General features: G+C 39.4%; 1 protein-coding gene across 2 annotated transcripts in view; it reads right to left on the reverse strand.

Annotated features, from left to right (window-relative positions):
- The window catches only part of Niban1 (niban apoptosis regulator 1), a 210,913-nt gene that overhangs the window by 84,791 nt on the left and 112,564 nt on the right, over positions 1–13,558 (reverse strand). The gene's annotated exons all lie outside the window — the stretch shown is intronic.

Raw genomic sequence — 13,558 nt, forward strand, 5'->3', positions numbered from 1 at the left:
CAGCTCCTCTATGACACTTATGTATCCTCTCCTATCTCCTCCTTTTCTCTTCCTCTTCCACATCCCTAATAGTTCCCGTTTACTTTCTATGTAATTCTTTCAAATCCTCCCCACGCCAACACCTCTCTAACACCATTGTTTAGCAGGGATTTGTTCTCTGTGTTCTCTGAGAATGTGGACACCTGCTGCAGGTGCCTTGATCTCTTCCTCTCCTTCTGGCATCACCCTTACCCAGAGACTTCAGGGACCCTAATCACCAACCAGCCAGTAACCACACAGGGTTTTCTTCAGTGTACCATATACAATTGCCATGATCATAAACCCAACCATCCTTCAATCCTTCTGACTGCTCTACTTCATCCCCTCTCCGCTTCAAGTTGTTTGTTTTACTCCCTACCCCACTGCCAAACTTTCACCCAATAATCCCAGGTCCACCTTTCAACCCTGCATACACACCCTTCGGTCTTTTCCTCAGATCCCTGAGCTTTATCTCTGGTCTTGCAACCACTCAGTCCTGGATAAAACCATTAGCCTCTTTTCTCTAGTTGTGTTCTTATGCTTTTGGTTTAAAAGAGTTTTGTGACTCAAAGTATTGTATAATTATGGTGAGGTAGAGAGAGAAACTGTGATTTGAGAGTCTAGAGACATGAGTTGTGGTCCCAGCTCTGACAGTGAGGTAGAAATTAGCTACCAACCTCAGCCAGCACACTCAGTGCTCAGGCACCAGTGCCCTTGTACTGTGAAGGGAGTGGCCAATTAGTCCACATTTTGCTTGAGTCTGTGTGAGACTGAAGATGTGCCATTGTCTCAGCTTAGTGACCAGCAACTAAAGTATGGTCTCTCATTACCAGGCACAAATTAATCTACCAACGATTGTAGGGCCCAGAATTAGAAGAAGGAGAGTTGAACACTGGTAACTTACTGGGTAACTTATTAGCCCTCTCCAACGATTTGGAAAGTATAAGAGGAGAAAAAAATGGGGTTTAATGATAACCAGTCACACAGGAATAGAAATCCTCAAAACATTTGAAGTGCTAACTACCAAGTGTAGAGAAGTCCAGAGAAGAGGATATTATCTTGACAGGGAAACAAACAAAAACAAAAACAAAAACAAAAAAAACAACTCACATCACATTCCAATATATTGTTAAATTCTTCATGTGAACTTGACATTCTTCTTTTGTTTTTGACATTTCATTATAGTCAATAGAGAAATATTAGAACATAACTTATTGGCAAGTGAGAGTTTAATGTTTACTGAGATATTCAAGAAGAGAAACTTGGATCCTTAGCTGCCTGGGTGTAACCTATGAAATCACAGCCCAGATCCCTAAAAAATAGATGAATATTTTCTAAAGATGGTGATTTCTGCTCTGCTTGGCGATTCAGTCCTTATAATGTGCATGAGGCAAAGGGAGTATCATTGTATTTGCTTCATAAAATGACATTTCTGTTTATATTTCTGAGCTCTAGTAATTATTACTTGTAAGGTCCTCTGAGACCCACTAATAGATTTGGTGGTCATGCAAATAAAAACTGCTATAACTTGAATCTGGCATGCTTTCCCTTGCCCTGTGACTTGTAGTATTATATTTAATTAGAATTTGTATAATACTTTAATATACTCTGGCTTTATAACTATCTAATTTGTTGTTATTTTATTAGCTTTAGTAAAGCACGTAAGTCGTGACATTCTATATCCTTGCCTATAATTTTCTTACATAGCAGTAGGATATCTTTGAGAATCCCCAAAGAGAAAGAGATTTTCTTTTCTGAAAAAAAAAAAACTAATAATAATGAGCAATTAACAAAATTTGTCCTTTTGCTCCAAATAACCACTGTTTGGATTGCCAGAAGAGTAGCTTGTTAATTGCTGACGCTAATTTCTGCACTCTGAAAAGCACTTGGACTGAAATGAAAGGAGGTGTCTGTCATTTGATGATGAGTGTATAAACCCACGAAAGCTGCTTTCCTGCCATATTACCAACCCTCCTCCAGGAGCAAGCACCCTGCTTCTGCTGAAGTGCTAGGATGCTACCACTCCCTTCCAATGTATGAGGAAAATGCTTCTGTGATTTGAATCTCTGCATATGTGCACACCATCCTGGCAACATTTATAAAGAAGGGATTTTACTTTCCTTAGGTAATTAACCTAGACGGGTTTGAAATGTGAATGAAACAGCTAATCACATCATCAGTTCTTGGGAGACAAGACACTAAAACTATTCTCCAAGTGTGTTTAGATTTTAGCTTAGATCTAGATGAATTCACATAAAGGACATTGAATCTAGAGATCTTCAGAATGGGAGCAAAGTCCAGTGTTGGGGCAAAAAATAGCATTGTGGTTGGGAAGATGGAGTCTGGAGTGAGCCAAACAGGGTTTAAGTCCCATCTCTGCTACTTACCTACTGTGATAGCTCATGTGAGTTACTTTCTGGCATGTGAAATGAAAACAAAAAAGTAGCCACCTCCGAGTGCAGTGAGGGCTCCACACTATGGTTGGACTTGTAGAAAGTGTGCAATCGTTTACATTAACCAAACTGATGGTGACAATGGCGATGAAGAATCTCCCCTGCCCACCTCCTCCCAGAAAAGCTGAACCAAGAAATCAAGAAGCTAAAAGGCAGGTTTTCTCTACTGCCATTCTTGAACATGGGACATCCTGATCTGCTGCATAGAAGACAGCCATCCCACCCACCATGGGCTCCACAAAAGTATTACATACTAATCACTTAATCACAATCAAAAAAAAAAAAAAAGAACCTTGGGGAAGGTAGGGAGGGAAGGGATGGTAGGGGGAAAACAATGGAGGGGGTAACAATGCTCAATAGGAAGTGTACTCATTACCTTACTCATGTAACTGTAACCCTCTGTATAGTATCTTTATAATAAAATATATATATATATAAAATAAAAAAATAAAATACTGCTCTCCTGATTTGAATTTTTTAAATATATTTCTATTCTTTAAAAAAAAGTATTACATACAACTTCCTTAATGTTGCCAAAGAAAAGACCCTCAGTGAGGCCCTGAGTTGAAATCAACTGAATAATGCCAGAAGTAGTGATGCACAGCAGTAATCCCAGCACTCAGGAGGCTAGGAGAATAAGATAGGGAGTTTGAAGACAGCTTGGGCTTCATAGAAAAAAAAAAGAAAGAAAAGGAAGAAAGGAAGAAAGAAAGAAAGGAAGGAGGGAAGGAAGGAAGGAGAGAGAAAGAAAGGAGAGGAAGAAAGACAGAGAGACACAAAGGAAGGAAGAAAGGAGGGAAGAAAGGAAGGAAAGAAGGAAGGAAGGAAGGAAGGAAGGAAGGAAAGAAGGAAGGAAGGAAGGAAAGGAGGAAGGGAGGAAGAGAGAAAGAGAGAGAAAAAGCAAATGAAAGAGAGAAAGAAAGAGAAAGAGAAAAAAGAGAAAGAGAAGGAAGGAAGGAAGGAAGGAAGGAAGGAAGGAAGGAAGGAAAGAAGGAAGGAAGGAAGGAAGGAAGGAAGGAAGGAAGGAAGGAAGGCAGGCAGGCAGGCAGGCAGAAAGGAAGGAAGGGCAAGCAGGAAGGAAGAAAAGAAGAAAGGAGGGAGGGAGAATGGAAAGGAGGGAGGGAGGGAAGGAGGGAGGGGACAAATCAATGACATAAAACATTGCCATGAATGAGCAGAAAGTAAAAGGTCTGTATTAGCTGTGTTGCTTTGAGCTTAGTCTTCCATAAAAAGGAGGTTACTGGAAACTACAATGACTGAAGCAGGGCACTGGTGGTTCACACATGTAATCCTAGCATCTCAGGAAGCTGAGATCTGAGGGTCATGGTTCAAAGCCAGCCTAGGCAGAAAAGTCCCCTTCACCACCAGAAAATTAGAAGTGGAGCTGTGGCTCAAAATGGTAGAACACTAACTTTGAAATAGCCTGGGACAGCACGCAGGCCCTGAGTTCAAGCCTCATAACTAACACCACCACCACCACCACCACCACACACACACACACACACACACACACACACACACACACACACACACACACACATACACACACACACACACACGCACACACACACGCACACACACACACACACACACACACACCTGTAACTACTGAAACCAATAAAAGGTTCCACATTTTGGTATAGAAGCACTTGGAGAAAGATATATATTTCTTTTAATCTTTTTTTTTTTTTTTTTTTTTTTTTTTTTTTTTTTTGCCAGTCGTGGGGCCTGGACTCTGGGCCTGGGCGCTGTCCCTGAGCTCTTCAGCTCAAGACTAGCACTCTACCACTTCAGCCACAGCACCACTTCCAGCTTTTTCTGCTTATGTGGTGCTGAGGAATTGAACCCAGGGCCTCATGCATCCAAGGCAAGCGCTCTACCACTGAGCCACCTTCCCAGCCCCTCTTTTAATCTTAATGATTCCAGTACAATTTATGTAACCACAATGTTCATAACTCCTTCAGGCAAATTCTCACCACAGCTAGACACTTCCACAGCTTCATACACAAAACTGAGCCTCACGTCTACTTTGCAAAAGTAAGAAAAGTTGTCTGCTGGCCCTACAACAACCATCTACATCAATATAGACTCAAAAAGTCAGTATTTGTTGATCCTTCTTCCCGACACCCATCAACCAAATCCTTCTGGTTCTATGTTAGTTCTTGAATCCATCCCCTTTCCCCATCTCAACCACTAGACCTATCCAGCTTTCATTATCTCTCAGCAGCACGATAAAAAACAATAACAAAAACCGGCTTCTGCAAATAGCATCACAGCAGGGTAAAAATACTTAACTAGCTCTCAACTTTAACACAGAAACGAAAATGTCAAAAGCAGAGTGGGAAGGAGAATACCAGCACGTGCCAGATCCTGAAGTGCCTTGAGGAAGAAACAGTTTGATTTGTCCCTGGGCAGAGGTAAGTTCTCAGAAGGGGCAGAGTTAGGGACTGATGGAGCAGAAGAGAAAAGGTCCAAACTAAACTGGCCACTTGGACCCATTCAAGGCCCAAAAGCTAAAGTGGGGAACCATTATGTAGAAGCAATTCATGTTATTGAGGCTACCTAAAGACTTTTTGGAAAGCCACAAGGAGCACACGTCAGCAGCTTGATCCTCGGGGCCTGGCTCCCAAGTTTCATTTGACACATTACTGCCAGCTCACACCAATACCTTGGTTAAAAACCCTGAAGAGTTCTCATTGCTGTAGTAGGAACTCTAGGCTTACACAGAAGTGATCTGGCCCCAAACAAACTGAAATTTTCTTGCCCTTTGTTTCCACACCTTCTCTCTTCCTTTCTCCTCCTGAGTGACCTGACTGCCACTTTCAGACATTTCAAGCCCAGAGGACTATCTCAATCCCAAAAAAAAGCCTTTTCAGAGCTCCTCAGTTGGAAATGATCTCATTTTCTTTTACTTTTTTTTTTCAAATTATGCTTTTTCTACAGCTGTTTAAATACAGTGTATCGTTCCTCCAAGGGTATTCTGTGTTTATATACTCAGCAAGTATTTGTTGAGTGAATCCAAGAATGGCTGAGTAAATATTCAAGACTAAAGCAAATTGCAATTCAAAATAATGATGAAATCCAGACCAATACTCCAGCAAAGAAAAAAAAGTATAGTTTTCAGCTTGACTCTTTATTACTAAAAATACACACCCTTGAAGCTCAGCTTTATTTGTTTACAAATTTCCGACTCTTGAAGGTTAGCTCTTTTTAAATTTTTTCATGAGTACTCTCAATGAGAACATTTGTGAGAAATTACTAAAAAATGAAACCTCTTCTTGATTTGCCTGGATTTTTTTTGACCAGTCTAGAAATATGAGAGGTACATAAGGATCTGGTAAAGATTTCTATTAAGTGTCGTTCTAGAAGGTTCTTTCTGAACCAGTTCCTGATCCTACTATATTAATGCATTAGTCTCCCCTGAAAGATATTGATAAGTAGGTTATTTCTAGTTCCCTATTGTCCCAAGTGTCATAATAATGATGTACTCTAAAATCTCTAGCAAGCATATATTTTTTTCCTATTTCAATTGCTTTAGAAAAAGTTTATCTGTCCCAGGCACCTGTGGCTCACATCTATAATCCCAGCTACTCAGGAGGCTGAGATCTGAGGATCAAAGCCAGCCAGGGAAGAAAAGTCCGTGAGTCTCCTATCTCCAATAAACTACTCAGAAAAAGCCAGAAGTGGCACTTTGGCTCAAGTGGTAGAGCACTAGCCTTGAGCAAAAGAAGCTCAGGGACAGCACCCAGGACCAGAGTTGAAGCTTCAGGACCAACTAGCAAAAAAGGGGGAAAAAAGCTCATAGGCATAAAAAGATGCAAAACAGTCCTGACAATTTTCTCTATGTTCTCTTCTAGTTTTTTTTTAATGTTTTCATGTAATTGAGATTGCAATACATGATTATATTATACATTTCATCTTTGGCTGTGATATTACATCAAAATTATGATTTTTTCAGGTGCTACATTCTATTATTAATTAGTAAGGAGAAAAATACAAAAATCAGGTTTGTTTTAATTTTAACAAGGTAGGAACTGAAGCCAACCCACATGTAAGGAAAAGGTTAATCAGGCTTTGGTATGATTTCTCAAGAACTGTTGAGGTTTTGAGTGAAGATGAATTCAGGAAACAAGACAAAGCCCTCTAAAAATAAGCTATTTTTAATAATTAAAAAATAAAGTACAATTGCTGGGTGCCAGTGGCTCATGCCTGTAATCCTAGCTACTCAAGAGGCTGAGATCTGAGGATTGTGGTTCAAAGCCAGCCTGGGCAGGAAAGGCCATGAGACTCTTATTTCCAATAACCCACTCAGAAAACCATAAGTGTTTCAAGTGGTAGACCGCTAGCCTTGAGCTGAAGAGCTAAGGGACAGCGCCCAAGCCCAGAGTTCAAGCCCCATAACCTAAATAAATAAATAAATAAATAAATAAATAAATAAATAAATAAATAAATAAATAAATAAATAAATGAAGTACAATATCCATCATTGCTTTTTTTCTCCAGTTTCTCAAGCTGTAGAAGTTTGAAAGTTCTGATGAATTATTAGCATTCTCAATGATCTCAGGTTGCTAAGCAGCATTGCTTAATACTTTTCGGGTGGAAATTTTGGAAATCCCAATTCACAATACAGAGGTTCAAAAATCTAATTACATACAATGATGCCTAAGGACTCACTTATTCTTCTTGCAAATGCCTTAGAGAATGAGGATAAATTGGGCTCTCCATAAATGAACTGAAAAGTACATGTGCATGTACACATGGGTGTACATATATCTATGTGTATTTAAGACGTATTTATTATTAGTTCTCAAGTGGCAAGTTGTAAGCAAGACTCCCCTAAAAGAAAGTGAGAAGATTCAGGGGGACCCTTGAGTCCTCAGATTGGGTGGCCCCTCCTACAAAAGCTCCAGTAGGAGACACAAACCAATTTAAGTTCCGATGGTTTACTTCAGGTATTAACCCACAGACAGAAATATTCAATACTTATGCCCACAGAGTTATATTAAATATATTCTTTTTTGGGGGGGGGTCTGGTCGTGGGGCCTGAACTCTGGGCCTGGGCGCTGTCCCTCAGCTCTTCAGCTCAAGGCCAGTGCTCTACCACTTGAGCCACAACACCACTTCTGGCTTTTTTCTTTTTGCTTATATGGTGCTGAGGAATCGAACCTAGGGCCGCATGCGTGCAAGGCAAGCGCTCTACCACTGAGCCACCTTCCCAGCCCTATATTAAATATATTCTCAGCAAGAATCTAGGTTAAAAAGTAGGCTTGCTAAGGAACAAGCAATAAAAGAGGCTCCCTGCATTTCCAAACCTGCTCCTTGTAATGCAAAATTCTGTGAGTTGAGCTTGCAATGACCTTGCCTTCAAACTGTTAGAGGTCCTCAGTTTTTCCCAAGCCTATGCTAGAAGGCGGGCCTAGTATCTATCATAGGACTACAAAGCTTAGTCCTTTAAGGGTGCTTAGATGCTACATGTGGGCACAAGCTCTAGCTCCATGGGGGGAAGTAAAAGCAAAAACAGCATTTTCTACAAGTGACCACTATCACTCAAGTGAATCAAGATTGCATCTGCACAACATCTTTATATAACAGATGCCTTTACAAGTTAATGTAAGAGAAATGGGAGACGACACTAACGAGGAAACATACGACTGTTTTATGAATTTCGATTCTTACTACCTTATTCTATTAGAAAGAAAGAAAGGAATGGGAAAGGATGGGAAGGGAAAACAAAGGAGGATGCAACAATGCTTGATAAGAAATGTACTCATTACCTTGCCCGTGTAATTGTAACCCGTCTGTACAGTATTTTCACAATAAAATACTTATTTTTAAAAAAAGGAAGGAAGGAAAGAAGGAAGGAAGGAAGGAAGGAAGGAAGGAAGGAAGCCTCACTGTGGCCAGCTTTTCCAGACTTAGAAAAATCTGTAACAGATTTCTAAAACTGAAAGGCCTTAAGTCTGGTCCCCTATTTTGCTTGCATTGTTAGAAAAATATATGTGCCTGTACACTTACATATTATTCTTTAGCCATAATTAGACAGAAGTAACTTTAATTTTTTTGCATTTCACTTGGAAAAAAAGCACTCATAAATTTTCAAGATTATTGTTATTACCTCACAGTATGCCTCCAATTTCTTCCTGACACGTTTGTTGAGAAGAAATTGTATTTTGCTACTTTTCTAAGCTATATAATATCTTCCAAGGAAGTTTCAGATTGCTTGTCTTTTTCTTGCCAAAATGTGAGAGGGAAGAATGTGCAAAGCAAAATTAAACTAGTCTGACAGCTGTTTTTTTCTCCCACATAGTATTACAAGAACTGTGGTAGTGCATGCCTATAATCTCAGTACTCAGGAGGTTGAGTGGAAGAGGATTACAAATTTGAAGCCAGTGTGGACTACATAGGAAGTTCAATGCCACTCTGAGCTAGAATCCCTGTCTCAAAAAGCCAAAGGTTGGGGATGTTGCTCAGTGGTAAAGTTCAAAGCCCTGGGTTTGATACAGAGAGAGAGACAGACAGACAGAGAGACAGAGACAGAGACAGACAGAGACAAAATGGGGATTTGAGAGCAATGTAATACTAAGATTTGGGCACCAAAATAATGAGAAAATTGCCTTTTCCGTTATTAAAACTTATGCACACATTTTGTCTTAGTCTTTCAAATTATTCTAAAGTCCTGAAAATACTCCTTGCATATTGATTGCAACCATGTAGATGAACCTAATATACACATTTTTAAAAGCCAGGTCAAATGTGACACACTATAAGCTCAGACACTTGGGAGTCATAGGGGAGACATAGGTAGGAGGATCACAGTCCAGGCAAAAAGCATGAGATTCTATCTGATAATTATCTAAAATTAAAACATTGGAGGGCATGGCTCACATCCATAAAGATACTTTCCTTTCTCTTTTACCCACACATATCCTCCCCTTTTTCTTTTCATTTCACTTTTTTCTCTCCATAAGAAGTCTATTTGTTTGAAATATTTTATTAATTTAAAAAATTATCCACTTAATATAACTTTTTCCAAGTCTTTCCATTTCCTAACAAATGGGGCAATGTCATTCTTTCTGATGGAGGCATAGAATTCCATTGTGTGTGTGTGTGTGTGTGTGTGTGTGTGTGTGTGTGTGTGTGACATTTTCTTAATCCATGCATCTACTGAGGGGCATCCAGGTTGGTTCCATATCTTAGCTATGGTAAATAATGTTGCAATAAACATAGTCGTGCTGGTAGCCTTAGTATGGCCTTGTTTGTGATTGTTTGGGTAAATGCCCAGAAGTGGGATTGCTGGGTCATAGGGGAGCTCCATGTGGAGTCTTTTGAGGAACCTCCATACTGCTTTCCAAGTGGTTGAACAAGTTTACACTCCTACCAACAATGCAATAGGGTTCCCTTCTGGCCACATCCCCCCCAGCATCTGTAAAAACTTATATTAAGTGAAGTAAGCCAGGCCCAAAGAAACATAGGTCCCACAGTTTCCCTTATTTGCAATAACTAGTACATGTCTACAACAGGCAGAAAAGGTCAAAAGCTATATACATATGATCATATAAGATGGTGTTAAGCAAAATGAACCCTAAGATAGGGAAACAATTTTTCTTTCTTGCTTGCTATTGTTTCTAATGTATTTATAATGTACTATGTGAGTTTTTGTTTCTTTGTATGTTCCTCCCCATGGTATAACCCTGGTTTTCACTGTATTTGATTCTGGTGCCCTGCATCTTGTATATACACTTCTCTAATTTGAGGAGGAGAATGGGAAAAAAACAAAATGCTTAAATTGGAATACAGGTTGACCTATTATAACAATGAGATGTACAAGACACTTTGTTGAAAATGAACTTTACAACTTTGGGGAGGTGGGGAGTAGTTGGGGAGCTGAGGAGGGAAGGGATGGCAGGGGAAAAACAAAGGAGGGGGTAACAGTGCTCGATAGGAAATGTACTCATTACCTTGTTCATGTAACTGTAACCCCCTGTACAATATTTTTACAATAAAAATTGTTCAAAAATGGGAGGAATAAGATAAGTATACTCATATAGAATCCTCTCTCAATTAAAAAAAATTCTCTTTCCAACTCCTATGCTATTAATGCGGAAAATGCATTTCTAAGTAACTGTTGGTTTGTGGGATGTTTACAGTTGTCATGTGGTGTTCTGGGTAACAGTAGTTACCCAGGGGTAACTCAGGTAGAAAATGAAAGGTGACACTGGTAAACTTCAAGAAATTCTTTGTGGGAGGGAGATGGGGGTAAGGGAGGAGATGGGAAGGGATGGGAAGGGAAAACAAAGGAGGAGGCAACAATGCTTGATAAAAAATGTACTCATTATCTTGCCCATGTAATTGTAACTCCTCTGTACAGTATTTTCACAATAAAAAAAAGGAAATTCTTTGTAAAGTATTCGACATTTCTGGAGACCAGATAACTTTTGAAAAATGATTTACAATGTTCATAGGACAATTGTGAAAAGTACTTTTGCATATTCTGACTTATATCTACCAGATTTGAAAACTACCAAAATAGTTCTGACTCACTGTCTACTTGAATTTATCAAATTCTAAGTTTCTGTATGTACTTTTCTTGACAACAACCAAAAGTTCCCAATAATAAAATCTGACCAGAAGAATGTAGCTCAATGGTAGAGTGCTTACAGAGTATGTAAAGACGCTGGATTTCATCCCCAGCAGCATGTGAGATAGAAAAACATTCTGACCTAGAACTCCTGATTATGGAGTAAATTTTATTTTTTGGTAATCTGATCATTGCCAGTCACTGCATCAGCTAATTACCAAATTGATTTTTTTTCTAAGTGAAGCCAGGCAGCATGGACTTCTGGCCATAGTCCCACTGCTCAGAAGACTGAGATTTAACCGTCTCAGTTTGAAGCAAGCATGAGCAGAAAATACTAAGAGATTCTATTCTCAAAAGAATCAGCAAGCTGGGGAGTGCTGGTGACTCATGCCTGTAATCCTAACTACTCAGGAGGCTGAGATCTGAAGGATCACGGTTCAAAGCCAGGCTGGGCAGCCAAGTCTGTGAGACTCTTATCTCCAATTAACCACCAGAAAATCAGAAGTGGATCTGTGGCTAAAAGTGGTAGAACACGAACGAGCCTTGAGCAAAAAAGCTCTAGGACAGTACTCAGGCTCAGAGTTCAAGCCTCACAACTGACAAAAAAAAATCAGCAAAAAATGCTAGATTAGAAGAGTAACTCAAATGGTAGAGAACCAATCCTGAGTGAAAAAATTAAGCAAGAGTGAGAGGCCTTGAGTTCAAGCCAGCGTACATACACACACACACACACACACACACACACACACACACACACACACACACACACACACACACAAATGAGTGAGTGATATGCAGTATATGCATTAGTAAAATGTGGTCCAAAGCTCTTGTATGCGGCAACTCTAAAAGTAAAGAAGAAAAAGTATTTCACTTGAAACTTCAGTAGTATTAGATTGTACCAAACTGTCCAAAGTTACCCCATTCTCTTACAGCAATTGCTCTTCTGTAAAGTGAGTTCACATGGTGCTTAATAAATGTGCTGGAATCTCAAATATAATTGTATTTGGAGTTTGGGCCTCACAAGAGAAAGTCACTCCTCTATAGGATTTGTATCTAGGGGACAAGCTTGGGTTAGAGCTCTAAATAAGTAGATGCCCTAAAGAAAGCAACCGGAGCTCACTGAATGGTAGCACAGACACACCAATGCCAATCACACCTCAACTCCCAAATGCCACTGAAGAGATAAATGTTCACCGAGCCCTCGACCTGGATGAGGTGGCGATGGTCTCTACCAACGCACTCTGATTTTCAAGTGAAAACTCAATGATCCCAAGTCCACAAAACTAGTTAGTAATAGAAAATACATGAAATTTTAAAAAATCAACGCCAGCTGTTTAATAGTTTTCTTCCTTGCTTAATACTACACTGATCTTCTGGAGGACTTCGAGCACTTTCTTTTATTAATAAACAAATAGAAGTAATCTTTATTAATAAAAAACCATGCTGTCACAAAGCCCTGTGAAACAATTTTGAATTTGAGTAAAGAGATGTGATGGTTAACTTTGTGTTAACTCAACTGGGCTACAAGGTACCCAGATATTTTGGTCTGCATGTGTCTGTAGGATGTTTCCAAATGACACCAACAACTGACTTGGAAGATGAAGTAGATAGTCCTTTCTAATGCAGGGGACCTCATCAAGTCAGCTAAAGATCTATAAAGAATAAAAAGGTTCTTTACAAGAGAAAAACTTCATAAACCTGACTTAATGCCTTGAACTTGGACGTTGGTCTTTTCCAGTCTTTGAACTTGGACTGGGAGAGCAGCCTTTCCTGGACTCTCAGTTCTTCTGGCTCTCTCAGCATACTCACTGTAGATCTTGAGAGTTTCCAGCCACAATAATTTCATCAGTCATTTATTCATAATGATTATATATATGCATATATCCTATTGGTTCTGTTTCTCTGGAGAATCATTAGTACTACATATATAATGGACTGAAATACATTATTGTGTCCCAACACAACTATTAGTTTATTTCATTTAACAGATATTAAAATGTTGGATCAATAACAACTTTAAAGCAATGCAAATGTCTAGTACTTCTACAAAACAAGTTCTAAAATGTTTAATAGGATCATCATGTCATTGCAGGATATACTCTGGAAAACATGGAATCTGTATTTAAAACATTCTGTCCAGTGATCTATGAAAGACACTAAAAGCCTTTGGCTCAGCTTCATCCCAGTTGGCTGAGGTACCCAGCTTCTAAGAAGGCAGAAAGGCAGCAAAGCTCTGAGCACCAGGGAAACTAGCTGACCTTATCTGAGTGCCCCTTAATCCTATTCAGGTGTTCCAATTAAGTAGCATCACCATCTCAATTAAAGCTGCAGTCTTCACTGGCTAATACCATAAGGCTCCCTGGGAAATGCTCTAATTAAGTAGATTTTCTTAGCTACTGATTAAGAATTTGCTATGCACAGGATAGAAGTTAAGAGGTACTAACAGGGACCAGCCATGTCATCTGCATATTTGAAATGCTTTTATCCAACTTTCCCCTGTCTCTGT

The sequence above is a fragment of the Dipodomys merriami genome, unplaced genomic scaffold (assembly GCF_024711535.1).
Source record: "Dipodomys merriami isolate MVZ:Mamm:240054 unplaced genomic scaffold, mDipMer1.0.p SCAF_24, whole genome shotgun sequence".
NCBI classification, from domain to species: Eukaryota; Metazoa; Chordata; class Mammalia; order Rodentia; family Heteromyidae; genus Dipodomys; species Dipodomys merriami.